This window comes from Zea mays, chromosome 5 (assembly GCF_902167145.1).
Source record: "Zea mays cultivar B73 chromosome 5, Zm-B73-REFERENCE-NAM-5.0, whole genome shotgun sequence".
Lineage (NCBI taxonomy): Eukaryota > Viridiplantae > Streptophyta > Magnoliopsida > Poales > Poaceae > Zea > Zea mays.
In genome coordinates, this window is record NC_050100.1 from 14,956,097 (window position 1) to 14,972,896 (window position 16,800).

The 16,800-nt window shown below is 56.9% G+C and overlaps 1 pseudogene; it reads left to right on the forward strand.

Annotated features, from left to right (window-relative positions):
• Positions 1 to 9,383: 9,383 nt before the first annotated feature.
• The window catches only part of LOC103628029 (BTB/POZ domain and ankyrin repeat-containing protein NPR3-like), a 29,087-nt pseudogene continuing 21,670 nt past the window's right edge, over positions 9,384 to 16,800 (forward strand).

The window sequence follows — 16,800 nt, forward strand, 5'->3', positions numbered from 1 at the left end:
TGGAGTTGACTAGCCGAAGCCTCGGGTCGGGCGGGCACCCTCTGAGGACGGCTGGCCGAGGCCCTGGGGCGACCGGCCGAGCCGCCTGCTCGGGCCGGATTCCCGGAGAAGACCCTGGCAGCGATTGCCCGGGTGTGGTGATGACGTCGTCCTTTAGAGCGGAGATCCTCGGACCGCGTCGCCGTCCGAGGCTAGGTCGGACCTCGCCAAAGGTGTCGTCGATGCCGAGGGTGCTACTGCCCCCTTCCAGCGTCAAGACCCGAGCCTGCAGGATCAGATTGTCTTGACGCGTGTGTTTCCTGCGGCCGCCGAGGCCTAAACACACCCTCGCTGTGTTGTAAAGTTGCGTCTCTTTTCCTCTTGTTCCGAGTATCTGGACTTTTTTGTCGGTAACAGGGATGTTTGTGCGAGCGAGAGTTGCTTCTCGCGGAAGGTGATGAGTGAGGTATCCGTATCCCGGAGGCGTAGGAGTCCCTCGACTCGGTCGGCCTTGCCGCTTACGCGCACTTTTACCCGTCCATGAGGCTCTGTCACTGACTCAGTCGAGAAGGCTCGAAGGATCGCTTCGGCAGAAGAACTTCCGAACGTGAAGACTTGTTCGGTCCGCGGAACCACTTATCTGAACGTGAGTTACTTATCGCAGAAGGTGATGAGTGAGGTATCCGTATCCCGGAGGCGTAGGAGTCCCTCGGCTCGGTCAGCCTTGGCTGCTTACGTGTACTCCGTCGTTTTCAGGATCCACTTTTCGAAGTAGTCAAAAAGCACGAAAGATATTCTGGCAGAAGAGATCTTTTTTCGAGGAAAATTTCGACGCAGAGGGGGTTGCCCCCCTTTTAGCCCCCGAGGGAGGGTCGGGCTTTGCCGAGGCGAGGCCGACCCTTCCTTGATGACTAAACTTTGCGTGAGTGCGAGGTATATGAACGACTTGAAAATATCTTAAGGGTAGAAGCGACGTAGCTGTTGGATGTTCCAAGCGTTGTCGTAGACCTCGCCTTGGCTGTTGTCCAGCTTGTACGTTCCGGGCTTCAGAACCTTGGCGATGACGAACGGTCCCTCCCAGGGGGGCGTGAGCTTGTGCCTCCCTCGGGGGTCTTGTCGCAGCCGAAGCACCAGGTCACCCACCTGGAGGTCTCGGGACCGGACCCCTCGGGCGTGGTAGCGTCGCAGGGACTGCTGGTACCGCGCCGAGTGTAGTAAGGCCTTGTCCCGAGCCTCTTCCAGCTGGTCCAGCGAGTCTTCTCGGCTGACTTGGTTGCTTTGGTCGGTGTAGGCCCTCGTCCTCGGGGAGCCATATTCTAAGTCTGTGGGTAAGATGGCTTCGGCCCCATAGACTAGAAAGAACGGCGTGAAGCCCGTGGCTCAGCTCGGCGTTGTCCTCAGACTCCAGACCACCGAAGGGAGTTCCTTCATCCATCGCTTGCCGAACTTGTTGAGGTCGTTGTAGATCCGAGGCTTGAGCCCTTGTAGAATCATGCCGTTGGCACGCTCCACCTGCCCATTCGTCATGGGATGAGCCACGGCGGCCCAGTCCACCCGGATGTGGTGATCCTCGCAGAAGTCCAGGAACTTCCTGCCGGTGAACTGGGTGCCGTTGTCGGTGATGATGGAGTTCGGGACCCCGAAGCGATGGATGATGTTGGTGAAGAACGCCACCGCCTGCTCGGACCTGATGCTGTTCAGGGGTCAGACCTCAATCCACTTGGAGAATTTGTCGATGGCGACTAGCAGGTGCGTGTAGCCCCCGGGTGCTTTCTGCAAGGGGCCGACGAGGTCCAGACCCCACACCGCAAAAGGCCAGGTGATGGGTATCGTCTGTAGAGCCTGAGCAGGCAGGTGGGTCTGCCTCGCATAGAATTGACACCCTTCGCAGGTGCGGACAATTCTAGTGGCGTCGGCCACCGCCGTCGGCCAGTAGAAGCCTTGTCGGAAAGCATTCCCGACAAGGGCTCGAGGTGCTGCGTGATGGCCGCAAGCCCCCGAGTGTATCTCCCGCAGGAGTTCCTGACCTTCGGCGACGGAGATGCATCGCTGGAGGATGCCAGAGGGGCTGCGGTGGTAGAGCTCCTTCTCATCTCCCAGCAAGACGAACGACTTGGCGCGCCGCGCCACCCGCCGAGCCTCGGCTCGGTCGAGGGGTAGCTCTCCTCGGTGGAGATATTGCAGGTACGGGGTCTGCCAGTTTCGATCAGGTGTGGCCCCGCTTCGCTCCTCCTCGATGCGCAGTGCCTCACCCTCGGAGGCCGAGGGTACCTCGGACTGAACTGAAGGCGCCTCAGGCCGAGCTGAGGGTGCCTCGGGCTGTGCCGAGGGTACCTCGGGCCGGACCGAGGGTACCTCGGACTGGGCCGAGGGCGCCTCAGGCTCAGGCGTGTCGTCGATCTTGACAGAGGGTTGATGCAGATCCCGGGAGAAGATGTCCGGGGGAACCGTTGTTCGCCCCGAGGCTATTTTAGCCAGCTCGTCCGCAGTCTCGTTGTAGCGCCGAGCGACGTGGTTGAGCTCGAGCCCGTAGAACTTGTCTTCCAAGCGCCGAACCTCATCGCAGTAGGCCTCCATCTTCGGGTCGCAGCAGTGGGAGTTCTTCATGACTTGGTCGATGACGAGCTGCGAGTCACCGCGGGCGTCGAGGCGCCGGACCCCTAGCTCGATGGCGATCTGCAACCCGTTGACCAGAGCCTCATACTCAGCCACATTGTTGGACGCCGGGAAATGGAGGCGTAGCACATAGCGTAGGTGTTTTCCGAGGGGCGAGATGAAGAGTAGGCCTGCGCAGGCTCCCGTCTTCATCAGCGACCCGTCGAAAAACATGGTCCAGAGCTCCGGTTGGATCGGAGCCGTCGGTAGCTGGGTGTCGACCCATTCGGCTACGAAGTCCGCCAAGACCTGGGACTTGATGGCCTTCCGAGGGGCGAACGAGATTGTCTCGCCCATGATTTCCACCGCCCACTTTGCAATCCTGCCCGAGGCCTCTCGGCACTGGATGATCTCCCCCAGGGGGAAGGATGACACCACAGTTACCGGATGAGACTCGAAGTAGTGTCGCAACTTCCGCCGCGTCAGGATCACTGCATACAGCAGCTTCTGAACTTGTGGGTAGCGGATCTTGGTTTCGGACAGTACCTCGCTGACGAAGTAAACTGGCCTCTGAACGGGCAATGCATGCCCCTCTTCTTGCCTCTCGACCACAATCGCGGCGCTAACCACCTGAGTGGTCGCGGCGACGTAGACCAAGAGGGCTTCTCCGACAGCTGGAGGCACCAAGATAGGTGCCTTTGTGAGGAGCGCCTTCAAGTTCCCGAGAGCTTCCTCGGCCTCAGGGGTCCAAGTGAAGCACTCGGCCTTCCTTAAGAGGCGGTACAGAGGCAGACCTCTTTCGCCGAGGCGTGAGATGAAGCGGCTCAGAGCCGCAAGACATCCCATGACCCTCTGTACACCTTTCAAGTCCTTGATGGGCCCCATGCTGGTGATGGCTGCGATCTTCTCCGGGTTGGCTTCGATGCCCCGCTCGGAGACGATGAACCCCAAGAGCATGCCTCGGGGCACCCCGAAGACACACTTCTCGGGATTGAGCTTGACGCCTTTCGCCTTGAGACATCGGAATGTCACTTCAAGGTCGGAAAGGAGGTCGGAAGCTTTCCTCGTCTTGACTACGATGTCATCGACGTAGGCCTCGACCGTGCGGCCAATGTGTTCGCCGAACACATGGTTCATGCACCGCTGGTACGTCGCGCCCGCATTCCTCAAGCCGAACGGCATGGTGACATAGCAGTACATGCCGAAGGGCGTGATGAAAGAAGTCGCGAGCTGGTCAGACTCTTTTCATCCTGATTTGATGATACCCTGAGTAGGCATCGAGGAAAGACAGGGTTTCGCACCCAGAAGTGGAATCCACGATATGATCGATGCGAGGTAGAGGGTAGGGAACCTTCGGACATGCTTTGTTGAGACCAGTGTAGTCTACACACATCCGCCATTTCCCTCCTTTCTTTCTCACAAGCACGGGGTTGGCGAGCCATTCGGGATGGAATACCTCTTTGATGAACCCTGCTGCCATTAGCTTGTGGATCTCCTCGCCTATCGCTTTGCGCTTCTCCTCGTCGAATCGGCGCAGAGGCTGCTTGACGGGTTGAGCTCCGGCTCGAATGTCCAGCGAGTGCTCGGCGACATCCCTCGGTATGCCGGGCATGTCCGAGGGACTCTACGCGAAGACGTCGACGTTCGCGCGGAGAAAGTCGACGAGCACTGCTTCCTATTTGGGGTCGAGCCCGGAGCCGATCCGGATCTGCTTGGAGGTGTCGCCGCTGGGGTCGAGGGGGACGGCCTTAACCGTCTCCACTGGCTCGAAGTTGCCGGCGTGACGCTTCACGTCTGGCACCTCCTTAGAGAGGCTTTCCAGGTCGGCGATGAGGGCCTCGGACTCGGCGAGGGCCTCGGCGTACTCCACGCACTCCACGTCGCATTCGAACGCGTGTTTGTACGTGGGGCCGACGGTGATGACCCCGTTGGGGCCCGACATCTTGAGCTTCAGGTAGGTGTAGTTGGGGACGGCCATGAACTTCGCGTAGCATGGCCTTCCCAGTACCGCGTGGTAGGTTCCTCGGAACCCGACCACCTCGAACGTCAGAGTCTCCCTTCGGAAGTTGGAGGGTGTTCCGAAGCAGACGGGAAGGTCGAGTCGTCCGAGGGGCTGGACACGCTTCCCAGGAATGATCCCATGGAAGGGCGCAGCACCTGCTCGGACGGAGGACAGATCAACACGCAGGAGCCTGAGGGTCTCGGCGTAGATGATGTTGAGGCTGCTACCTCCGTCCATAAGGACCTTGGTGAGCCTGACGTCGCCGATGACGGGGTCGACGACGAGCGGGTATTTCCCCGGGCTCGGCACGTGGTCGGGGTGGTCGGCTTGGTCGAAAGTGATGGGCTTATCGGACCAGTCTAGGTAGACTAGCGCCGCCACCTTTACCGAGCAGACCTCCCGGCGCTCTTGCTTGCGGTGCCGAGCCGAGGCATTCGCCGCTTGCCCACCGTAGATCATGAAGCAGTCGCGGACCTCGGGGAACTCTCCTGCTTGGTGATCTTCCTTCTTGTCGTCGTCGCGGGCCCTGCCACCCTCCGTGGGTGGCCCAGCCCTGTGGAAGTGGCGCCGAAGCATGACGCACTCCTCAAGGATGTGCTTGACGGGCCCCTGATGATAGGGGCACGGCTCCTTGAGCATCTTGTCGAAGAGGTTGGCACCTCCGGGGGTTTCCGAGGGTTCTTGTACTCGGCGGCGGCGACAAGGTCTGCGTCGGCGGCGTCGCGTTTCGCTTGCGACTTCTTCTTGCCTTTCTTCTTGGCGCCGCGCTGAGTAGACGCCTCGGGAGCATCTTCCGATGGGCGGCCCTGGGCTGCTTGTCCTTTCGGAAGATAGCCTCGACCGCCTCCTGGCCAGAGGCGAACTTGGTGGCGATGTCCATCAGCTCGCTCGCCCTGGTGGGGGTCTTGCGACCCAACTTGCTCACCAGATCGTGGCAGGTGGTGCCGGCGAGGAACGCGCCGATGACATCCGAGTCGGTGATGTTGGGCAGCTCGGTGCGCTGCTTCGAAAATCGCCGGATGTAGTCCCGGAGGGACTCTCCCGGCTGCTGCTGGCAGCTTCGGAGGTCCCAGGAATTCCTAGGGCGCACGTACGTGCCCTGGAAATTGCCGGCGAAGGCTTGGACTAGGTCGTCCCAGTTGGAGATCTGCCCCGGAGGCAGGTGCTCCAACCAGGCGCGAGCGGTGTCGGAGAGGAACAGGGGGAGGTTGCGGATGATGAGGTTGTCATCGTCCGTTCCACCCAGTTGGCAGGCCAGGTGGTAGTCCGCGAGCCACAGTTCCGGTCTCGTCTCCCCCGAGTACTTTGTGATAGTAGTCGGGGGTCGGAACCGGGTCGGGAACGGTGCCCGTCGGATGGCCCGGCTGAAGGCCTGCGGACCGGGTGGCTCGGGCGAGGGACTCCGATCCTCCCCGCTGTCGTAGCGTCCCCCACGCCTGGGGTGATAGCCTCGGCGCACCCTCTCGTCGAGGTGGGCCCGACGGTCGCGATGATGGTGCTCGTTGCCGAGGCGGCCCGGGGCCGCAGGCGCGGTGTTGCGTGTGCGCCCGGTGTAGACCGAGGCTTCCCGCATGAATCGGGAAGTCGCGGCATGAGGTTCCGAGGGGCATCCCTACCTTCGGGAGGCAGAGCTCTTGGCCCGTCGGACCGCGGCGCCTTCCAGGAGATTCTTGAGCTCCCCCTGGATCCGCCGGCCCTCGGTGGTTGATGGCTCCGGCATCGCGCGGAGAAGCATCGCTGCTGCAGCCAGGTTCTGGCCGACCCCACTAGATGCGGGTGGTGGCCTGACCCTGACGTCGTCGGTGACGCGGTGCTGGAAACCGTGGGGCAGATGACGTATTTCTCCGGCCGGGGGTTGGCTCGCCCATGCCTGCCCGACGTCCCGGCGGATCGGCTCAAGCGCTCCTGCTCCCTTGTCGAGCCTGGCCTGCACCCCGCGGATTTGCTCGAGCTGTGGGTCATGGCCCCCCGCCTGAACGGGGACCACAGCTAGCTCCCGTGGGATGTCAACGCGAGGCACCGGCCTAGGGAGGTCATCGTCCTCCGGCATGCCGAGATGGTTGTCTTCGGGGGGACCCCCTAGATCGACGTGGAAGCATTCGCGACTTGGGCCGCGGTCCTTGTCGCCGAGGCTACGGCTACCGTCGGAACAGTCGGAGAGGCAGTAGTCACATGCGGTCATGAAGTCCCGTAAGGCACTGGGGTTGCCAAGTCCAGAGAAATCCCAACAGATGTTGGGGTCGTCGTCTTCCTCGGACCCAGAGGGCCCGTAGGTCGAGACGTCCGTCAACCGGTCCCAAGGTGACCGCATGCGAAACCCCAGGGGGTTTGGACTCGCCTCTACGAGAGCGCCCGCCAAAGCGAGGTCGCTAGGCGGGTTGAGGCGGAATCCAAATGATGTGGGATGGGAATCGGTCGGTACCTCTTGGTCAACGAGCGGTGATGAAGTCACGTCGGGGACTGACTGCACCGTCGTCTCAGGTACGAGGGCGACGTCCAGCAAGCCTTTCGCAAGCGCGCTGGCGTCGTCCGCTTGCTCGGGATTGGCGTGTCGCGGGGAGACGGCGCTCGTCTTCGTCTCAAACGCGAAGTCGATACCCAGTGCGCCCCCCGTTGGGGTGCCGGCGCCGTCGACTTGCTCGACAGCCGACGAGGCGCTGCCTCCTGCTTGGCCTCGGTTGCCCTGCCTTCCCCTCCGTCAGCGGGGAAGAAGGCGGGACGAGGTCGAAGGTTGTTCTTCCACCACGCGGGGAAGAAGTCGTCGATTCCGCCGCCGGCGGGCGGGCTGTCGGCCGCCATTGTCGTCGTCGCGCGGCGGGGGAAGGATTATCATGTCGTAGCTGCCGTCGAAAGACATGAACTCAAGGCTCCCGAAACGGAGCACCGTCCCAGGTCGGAGAGGTTGCTGGAGACTGCCCATCTGGAGCTTGACGGGAAGCTGTTCGTCAACACGCAGCAAGCCCCTACCTGGCGCGCCAACTGTCGGCGTTCCGAGACCGGGGGGTCCCTTGGGCCGACGAGTGAGTGTCGTCGCGTGCCCCAGCCCAGATGGGTCGAGCGCGAGGGCGAGCGCGAAGGGGGGAGAGTGAGGCGGCCGGTGACCGGCGTGAGAGAGGTGGGAATCCCGCGGCCTTCGTGTTCGTCCCGCGCCCAGGTCGGGTGCGCTTGCAGTAGGGGGTTACAAGCGTCCACGCGGGTGAGGGAAGCGAGCGGCTCCAAGCGAGCGCCTGTCTCGTCCTCGTCCCCGCGCGGCCAACCCTCTCTAAGAGGGCCCTGGTCCTTCCTTTTATAGGCGTAAGGAGAGGATCCAGGTGTACAATGGGGGTGTAGCAGAGTGCTACGCGTCTAGCGGGGGAGAGCTAGCGCCCTAAGTACATGCCGATGTGGCAGCCGGAGAGATTTTGGCACCCAGGTGGTGTGATGTCGTGGCCGTCGGAGGAGCGATGGAGCCTGGCGGAGGGACAGCTATCGGAGCAGTTGGGCCCTTGCTGACGTCCTCTTGCTTCCGTAAGGGGGCTGAGAGCCGCCGTCGTCACAGGGTATGCGGGGCGCCATCATTGCTTATCTGGCGGAGCGAGCCAGACGGGACACCGGTCTTGTTTCCTGCGGCCCGAGTCAGCTCGGGGTAGGGCGATGATGGCATGGCTGGTCTGCGCCCTAGGTTGGGCGATGTGGAAGCTCCTCCGAAGCCGAGGTCGAGTCTGTCTTCCGTGGCCGAGGCCGAGTCCGAGCCCCTGGGTCGGGCGAGGCGGAGGTCGTCGGCTGAGGCCAGGGCGGAGTCCGAGCCCTGGGGTCGGGCGAAGCGGAGTTCGTCGTCTTCTGGGGCTGAGCCCGAGTCCGAGCCCTGGGTCGGGCGGAGCGGAGTTCGCCGTCTTCCGGGACTTAGCCCGAGTCCGAGCCCTGGGTCGGGCGAAGCGGAGTTCGTCGTCTTCCGGGGCTGAGCCCGAGTCCGAGCCCTGGGTCGGGCGGAGCGGAGTTCGCCGTCTTCCGGGACTTGGCCCGAGTCCGAGCCCTGGGTCGGGCGGAGCGGAGTTCGCTGTCTTCCAGGGCTGAGCCCGAGTCCGAGCCCTGGGTCGGGCGGAGCGGAGTTCGCCGTCTTCCGGGACTTAGCCCGAGTCCGAGCCCTGGGTCGGGCGGAGCGGAGTTTCCTGTGGTGCCTTCTGCAGGACCTGACTGCCTGTCAGTCTCACTCTGTCAAGTGGCACTGCAGTCGGTGTGGCGCAGGCGGCGCTGTCCTTCCGTCAGGCCGGTCAGTGGAGCGGCGAAGTGACGGCGGTCACTTCGGCTCTGCCGGGGGGCGCACGTCAGGATAAAGGTGTCAGACCACCTTTGCATTAAATGCTCCTGCGATTTGGTCGGTCGGTGCGGCGATTTAGTCAGGGTTGCTTCTTAGCGAAGGCAGGGCCTCGGGCGAGCCGGAAATATGTTCGCCGTCGGAGGGGGGCCTCGGGCGAGACGGAAATCCTCCGGGGTCGGCTGCCCTTGTCCGAGGCTAGGCTCGGGCGAGGCGTGATCGAGTCGCTCGAACGGACTGCTCCCTGACTTAATCGCACCCATCAGGCCTTAGCAACTTTATGCTGATGGGGGTTACCAGCTGAGAATTAGGAGTCTTGAGGGTACCCCTAATTATGGTCCCCGACAGCACTAAACCCTAACCGACTAAAACTTACTAATATAACTTATTACAAACTAAGTATATATAGAGAAAATAAATTAACTAACTAAATAATAAAACATAAGCGGTCACATTGACATGTAGCAACATGTTCGGACGACAGCGAGGCATGAGACTGGGATGTGTGCGACGATGCCGGAGACTTATAGAATGTTTGGTTTGAGAAAACACTACATCCAAATTGAGGTGATGCATCATGGGTTCATTCCTTAAATTTGGTGGGATGACCTCATTCCTCATATTAGTATTAGCTAACTAACTATGAGGAATGAGGTGGTGATGGATCAACTCATTCCATTCTACAAACCAAACAAAAATAGTGAGGAGTGAGAAGATGATGGATTAACTCATTCCTCAAACCAAACACCCTATTAAAGATCCGGTCGAGTCATCTTAAATGAGAGAGCTACACGGGAGCATATGTAAAAGGTTACATACATACACTAAAACGTAAACTAGTTTGTAAATAACATGAATATATACCCTAGATGCAAACAAATAACCCTAAATCCTCACTAACTAAGGGCTCCATTGGATAGGAAAATCACTTCAGGGATTACGGCCCGATCCACGGAGGAATAAGGCCCGCGATTTCTTTGTGTAGGCCAAAATTTCCCTAGGCTTTTTTACCCCATCCCCATTGATCCAAGGGGAAGGAAAAACTGCTTCACCCACGCGTTGCTCGTTCCCGTTGCCTCGCCCGCCTCCCTTCCGTAGTAGGCAAGGGGGTTAGAGTTTGTGCCACCGGCTAGATCCACTGTTGTCCTCAATCCCCACACGCCCAAAATGTCCATCGTACCTTTCCATCGCCGGGTTTGCCCACTCCGCCACCAACCACCTTCTCACCGGTAGACACCTTCTTTCTGCGCCATAGGGAAGTAGCACCGATTTCTTCATACAACGTGCAACGTGCCAGGAAACAGTCCTCACCCGTCTCCATCCGTGGCTCCGCCAAGAAACATCATCACGCTCCACCTAACCTCTTGGCGACGGATCTCCGCTTTGCTCGTCAACTTTGTCGTCTTCTTTAGAATTTGGATCATGGACTCAACGCTAAACCCCACAAACACTTCTGCTGCAGGACTTCGTTGGCGAAGCGCTGGACGAGGATGTGGTGCCTATTATTCATGTCGCTTCCACCTGCAGGCTCCAGACCTGCTCAACCAATGCATCCAGAGGGTTGCGGTCTCCGCCCTCGATACTCGATAGTCGGTACCTCGAGAACGAAGGAGCTTCCAGACGACACATACTAAAAGATCAAGGAAATCCGGTGGCGGAGCACATTCCTTGATGAAGGACCAGGGAACGCCGTTCTGGACCCTGAGCATGAGAAGAGGGTCAGAAACATCCTCAAGACCTTGGATTCCGACGATGTCGACCTTGTCGGCTTGCTGCTGAAGGAGACGACGGTGACCTTGGATGATGCGTTCGCAATACACTATACGCTGCAGCCTACTGCGAGCCCAAAGTGTTTACGGAATTGCTGAAACTGGATTCTGCTAACGTGAATCTGAAGAACAGCGGTGGATACACACACCACTGCACATGGCTTGCACGAGGAGGGAACCAGACATCATTTTTTCGCTCGTGGAGAGGGGAGCCTCTGTACTGGAGAGGACCCTGGATGGGCGTCCCCTAAATTTCGTCTCTTAAAGGAATATTATCTGTACTTTACAGCACACTCTAAAAGATTATGTCCTTTATATCTTCTGTGTCTCTAGCAACGTCCCCTAAATTCGATTCCCTAAAGCTACAGTGTTAACAGAATTCCTTTTTCCTTCTCTTTTTCTGTTTTCTTTGTTTTGTACCCATTTCATGCTATTCAAAGGATGCTAAAAATTTTGTAATCAATAATTTAAGAAATAATAATCTAAAAACAATGGTTGATTAATAATTTCGAAATGTACAAAATAAATAACATTGTATTTTATGTTGTGTGTAATTATTGTCGAAAAAACGTGTCACGGAATTTGAATCGTATGAAAAAATGTTTAGGAATCCACATGCTTCCACCGTAAGCCACGACACTTCTTGAACAAGCCATTGTCTAGCTTCGGCTGCACGACAAGAGCATGACTTCTCTCCGAAGCCTATCCCTTCTATAAATAATCACTACTTCAACACTTCACTCACACTTCGCATACACTCCTCCACAACAATGGACCGGTTCGTAGATTCCAATATTTTTCTTAGGATGGCGCAAGACATGGAAGATGAAGACCATGAGCTCGAGGTTAAGACGTACCAACATCGTAGGCGTCGTTCACTTAACGAGCGTCGGTATGCTGGTTCCATTCCCGGTCGTGTTCGAATCCATCGTGACCATATTAGTGGTGATTGAAAGGGAATTAGGCTTACACATTTTTCCTAATTGATTTTGGTAGTTGAATTGCCCAACACAAATAATTGGACTAACTAGTTTGCTCTAGTCTATAAGTTCTACAGGTGCCAAAGGTTCACAATAAGCCAATAAAAGACCAAGAAAAGGGTTCAAACAAAGAGAGCGAAAGACAACCAAAAGGCACCCTGGTCTGGCGCACCGGACTGTCCGGTGCACCAGAGCACTTCAGCTCAAACTTGCTACCTTCGGGAATTTTAAAGGCGCTCCGCTATAATTCACCGGACTGTCCGGTGAGTCACCGTCCGGTGTGCACCGGAGCAACGGCTACTTCGCGAAGCAACGGTCGACTACAACACATTAAATGTGCGTCTGCGCGCGCAGAGGACAGAGCAGCGCCAGAAGGCGCACCGGACAGTCTACAGGACCTGTCCGGTGCACCACCAGACAGCCCAGAGGCCCCACGAGTCAGAGCTCCAACGGTCGAACCCCAACGGTCTGCTGACGTGGCTGGCGCACCGGACAGTGTCCGGTGGCGCACCGGACTGTCCGGTGCGCCATGCGACAGCACACTTCCAACGGCCATCTTTTGGTGGTTGGGGCTATAAATACCCCAACCACCCCACAATCAATGGCATCCAAGTATTCAAGTTTTCCACTCTTCTACAACTTACAAGAGCTAGCATTCAATACAAGACACACCAAAGAGATCAAAATCCTCTCCCAACTCCACACAAAGCTTTAGTGATTAGAGATAGTGTTTTGTCGTGTTCATTTGAGCTCTTGCGCTTGGATCGCTTATTTTCTTCCTTCATTCTTGTGATCAAACTCAATTGTAACCAAGGCAAGAGACACCAATTGTGTGGTGGTCCTTGCGGGAACTTCGTGTTCCGTTTGATTGAGAAGAGAAGCTCACTCGGTCTAAGTGACCGTTTGAGAGAGGGAAAGGGTTGAAAGAGACCCGGTCTTCGTGACCACCTCAACGGGGAGTAGGTTTGCAATAACCGAACCTCGGTAAAACAAATCATCGTGTCTCACTCTTTATTCGCTCACGATTTGTTTTGCGCCCCCTCTCTCGGACTCGTTTCTATTTCTAACGCTAACCCGGCTTGAAGTTGTGCTTAAGTTTGTAAATTTCAGATTCGCCCTATTCACCCCCCCTCTAGGCAACTTTCAATTGGTATCAGAGCCCGGTGCTTCATTAGAGCCTAACCGCTCGAAGTGATATCGGGAGATCACGCCAAGAAAGAGATGGGGACCAGCGAGAAGTCCATTACAAGCCACGGGAAGGCTCCATCAGGAGAGTCCTACAACAAAGGAAAGGGGGAGGAAAAGGAATCCCCTTCACACAAGTCGCGTCGGAGCGGTGACAAGAAGAAGAAGATGAGGAAAGTGGTCTATTACGAGACCGACTCCTCGTCACCATCCACCTCCGGCTCCGACACGCCGTCCGTCACTTCTAAGCGCCATGAGCGCAAGAAGTTTAGTAAGATTCCCCTACGCTATCCTCGCATTTCTAAACATACACCATTACTTTCTGTCCCATTGGGCAAACCACCAACATTTGATGGTGAAGATTATTGTCGGCGTTTCGAGACCGGGGGTCCCTGGGCCGACGAGTGAAATGTCGCTGCGTGTCCCAGCCTAGATGGGTCAGCGCGAGGCCGAGCGCGAAGGGGGAGAAAGGTGGCCGGAGACGGGCGTGAGAGAGGTGGAAATCCCGCGGCCTTCGTGTTCGTCCTGCGCCCAGGTCGGGTGCGCTTGCAGTAGGGGATTACAAGCGTCCACGCGGGAGAGGGAGCGAGCGGCCTCACGCGAGCGCCTGCCTCGTCCTCGTCCCCGCGCGGCCAACCCTCTGTAAGAGGTCCCTGGTCCTTCCTTTTATAGACGTAAGGAGAGGATCCAGGTGTACAATGGGAGGTGTAGCAGAGTGCTACATGTCTAGCGGAGGAGAGCTAGTGCCCTAAGTACACGCCGTCGTGGCAGCCGGAGAGGTTTTGGCACCCAGTTGGTGTGATGTCGTGGCTGTCGGAGGAGCGATGGAGCCTAGCGGAAGGACATCTATCGGGGCGGTTGAGTCCTTGCTGACGTCCTCTTGCTTCCTTAAGGGGGCAAAGAGCCACCATCGTCAGGGAGTGTGCGGGGCGCCATCATTGCCTATCTGGCGGAGCGAACCAGATGGGACGCCGGTCTTGTTCCCCATAGCCTGAGTCAACTCGGGGTAGGGTAATGATGGCGCCTCCTGTTGACGTGGCTGGCCCGCGCCCTAGGTTGGGTGATGTGGAGGCTCCTCCGAGGCCGAGGTCGAGTCTGTCTTCCGTGGCCGTGGTCGAGTCCGAGCCCCTGGGTCGGGCGAGGCGGAGACCGTCGGCTGAAGCCAGGGCTGAGTCCGAGCCCTGGGGTCGGGCGAAGCGGAGTTCGTCGTCTTCTGGGGCTGAGCCTAAGTCCGAGCCCTGGGTCGGGCAGAGCGGAGTTCGCCGTCTTCCGGGGCTGAGCCCAAGTCCGAGCCCTGGGTCGGGCGGAGCGGAGTTCGCCGTCTTCTAGGGCTTAGCCCGAGTCCGAGCCCTGGGTCGGGCGGAGCGGAGTTCGCCGTCTTCCGGGTCTTAGCCCGAGTCCGAGCCCTGGGTCGGGCGGAGCGGAGTTCGCCGTCTTCCGGGGCTTAGCCCGAGTCCGAGCCCTGGGTCGGGCGGAGCGGAGTTCGCCGTCTTCCGGGGCTTAGCCCGAGTCCGAGCCCTGGGTCGGGCGGAGCGGAGTTCGCCGTCTTCCGGGGCTTAGCCCGAGTCCGAGCCCTGGGTCGGGCGGAGCGGAGCTTCCTATGGCGCCTGCGGCCGGGCCTGACTGCCTGTCAGCCTCACTCTGTCAAGTGGCACCGCAGTCGGAGCGGCTCAGGCGGCGCTGTCTTTCTGTCAGGCCGGTCAGTGGAGCGGCAAAGTGACGGCGGTCACTTCGGCTCTGCCGACTGAAGGGCGCGCGTCAGGATAAAGGTGTCAGGCCACCTTTGCATTAAATGCTCCTGTGATTTGGTCGGTCGGCGTGGCGATTTGGTCAGGGTTGCTTCTTGGCGAAGACATGGCCTCGGGCGAGCCGGAAATATGTTCGCCGCTGGAGGGGGGCCTCGGGCGAGGCGGAGATCCTCCGGGTTCGGCTACCCTTGTCCGAGGCTAGGCTCGGGCGAGGCGTGATCGAGTCCCTCGAATGGACCGATCCCTGACTTAATCGCACCCATCAGGCCTTTGCAGCTTTATGCTGATGGGGGTTACCAGCTGAGAATTAGGAGCCTTGAGGGTACCCCTAATTATGGTCCCCGACAATTATGCTAGGTGGAGTGATATGATGCGATATCACCTAACCTCACTCCACAAAAGTATATGGGATGTTGTCGAGTTTGGTGTACAGGTACCATCCGTAGGGGATGAAGATTATGATGAGGACGAAGTGGCCCAAATCCAACACTTCAACTCCCAAGCCACAACTATACTCCTCGCCTCTCTAAGTCGAGAGGAGTATAATAAGGTGCAAGGGTTGAAGAGTGCAAAAGAAATTTGGGACGTGCTAAAGACCGCGCACGAAGGAGATGAGGTGACCAAGATCACCAAGCGGGAGACGATCGAGGGGGAGCTCGGTCGATTCCGACTCAACCAAGGCGAGGACCCTCAAGCCATGTACAACCGCTTGAAGACCTTGGTGAACCAAGTGCGCAACCTCGAGAGCACAAAATGGGATGACCATGAAATGGTCAAGGTTATCCTTAGATCAGTTGTTTTTCTTAATCCTACGCAAGTGCAATTAATTCGTGGAAATCCTAGATATACACTAATGTCTCCCGAGGAAGTGATAGGAAATTTTGTGAGCTTTGAATTGATTATCAAAGGCTCAAAGAAAATCAACGAGCTAGATGGCCCCTCCACGCCCGAAGCACAACCGGTTGCATTCAAGGCAACGGAGGAGAAAAAGGAGGAGTCTACATCAAGTAGACAACCCATCGACGCCTCGAAGCTCGACATGAGGAAATGGCGCTCATCATCCAGAGTTTCCGCCAAATCCTCAAGCAAAGGAAGGGGAAAGATTACAAGCCCCGTTCAAAGAAGGTGTGCTACAAATGTGGTAAGCACGGTCATTTCATTGCTAAATGTCCATTATCTAGTGATAGTGACAGGGGCGACGACAAGAAGGGGAGAAGAAAGGAGAAGAAGAGATACTACAAGAAGAAGGGCGGCGATGCCCATGTTTGCCGGGAATGGGACTTCGACGAGAGCTCCACCGACTCCTCCTCCGACGAGGACGCCGCAAACATCGCCGTCACCAAGGGTCTTCTCTTCCCCAACGTCGGCCACAAGTGCCTCATGGCAAAGGACGGCAAAAGGAAGAAGGTAAAATCAAGATCCTCCACTAAATATGAAACCTCTAGTGATGAGGATAATTGTAGTGATGAGGAGGATAACTTGCGCACTCTTTTTGCCAACCTTAACATGCAACAAAAAGAAAAACTAAATGAATTAATTAGTGCTATTCATGAGAAGGATGAACTCTTGGACACCCAAGAGGACTTCCTTATTAAAGAAAACAAGAAGCATGTTAAGGTTAAGAATGCTTACGCTCTAGAAGTAGAAAAATGTGAAAAACTATCTAGTGAGCTAAGCACATGCCATGATGTTATCAACAACCTTAGAAATGAAAATGCTAGTTTAATTGCTAAGGTTGATTCAAATGCTTGTGATGTTTTAATTCCCGATCTTAGAAATGATAATGTTAACTTACTTGCTAAGATTGAAGAATTGAATGTCTCTCTTGCTAGCCTTAGAAATGATAATGAAAAATTGATTGCTAAGGCTAAAGAATTAGATGCTTGCAATGTTACAATCTTCGATCTTAGAGATAACAATGATATCTTGCGTGCTAAGATCGTTGAACTTAATTCTTGCAAACCCTCTACATCTAACATTAAACATGTTTCCATTTGTACTAGATGTAGAGACATTGATATTGATGCTATGCATGATCACCTAGCTTTAATTAAGAAACAAAATGATCACATAGCTCAACTTAATGCTAAAATTAATGAGCATGACTTAGAAAATGAAAATTTTAAATTTGCTAGAAGCATGCTCTATAGTGGGAGACGCCCTGGCATCAAGGATGGCATTGGATTCCAAAAGGGGGACAATGTCAAACTTAATGCCCCTCCTAAAAGATTGTCTAATTTTGTAAAGG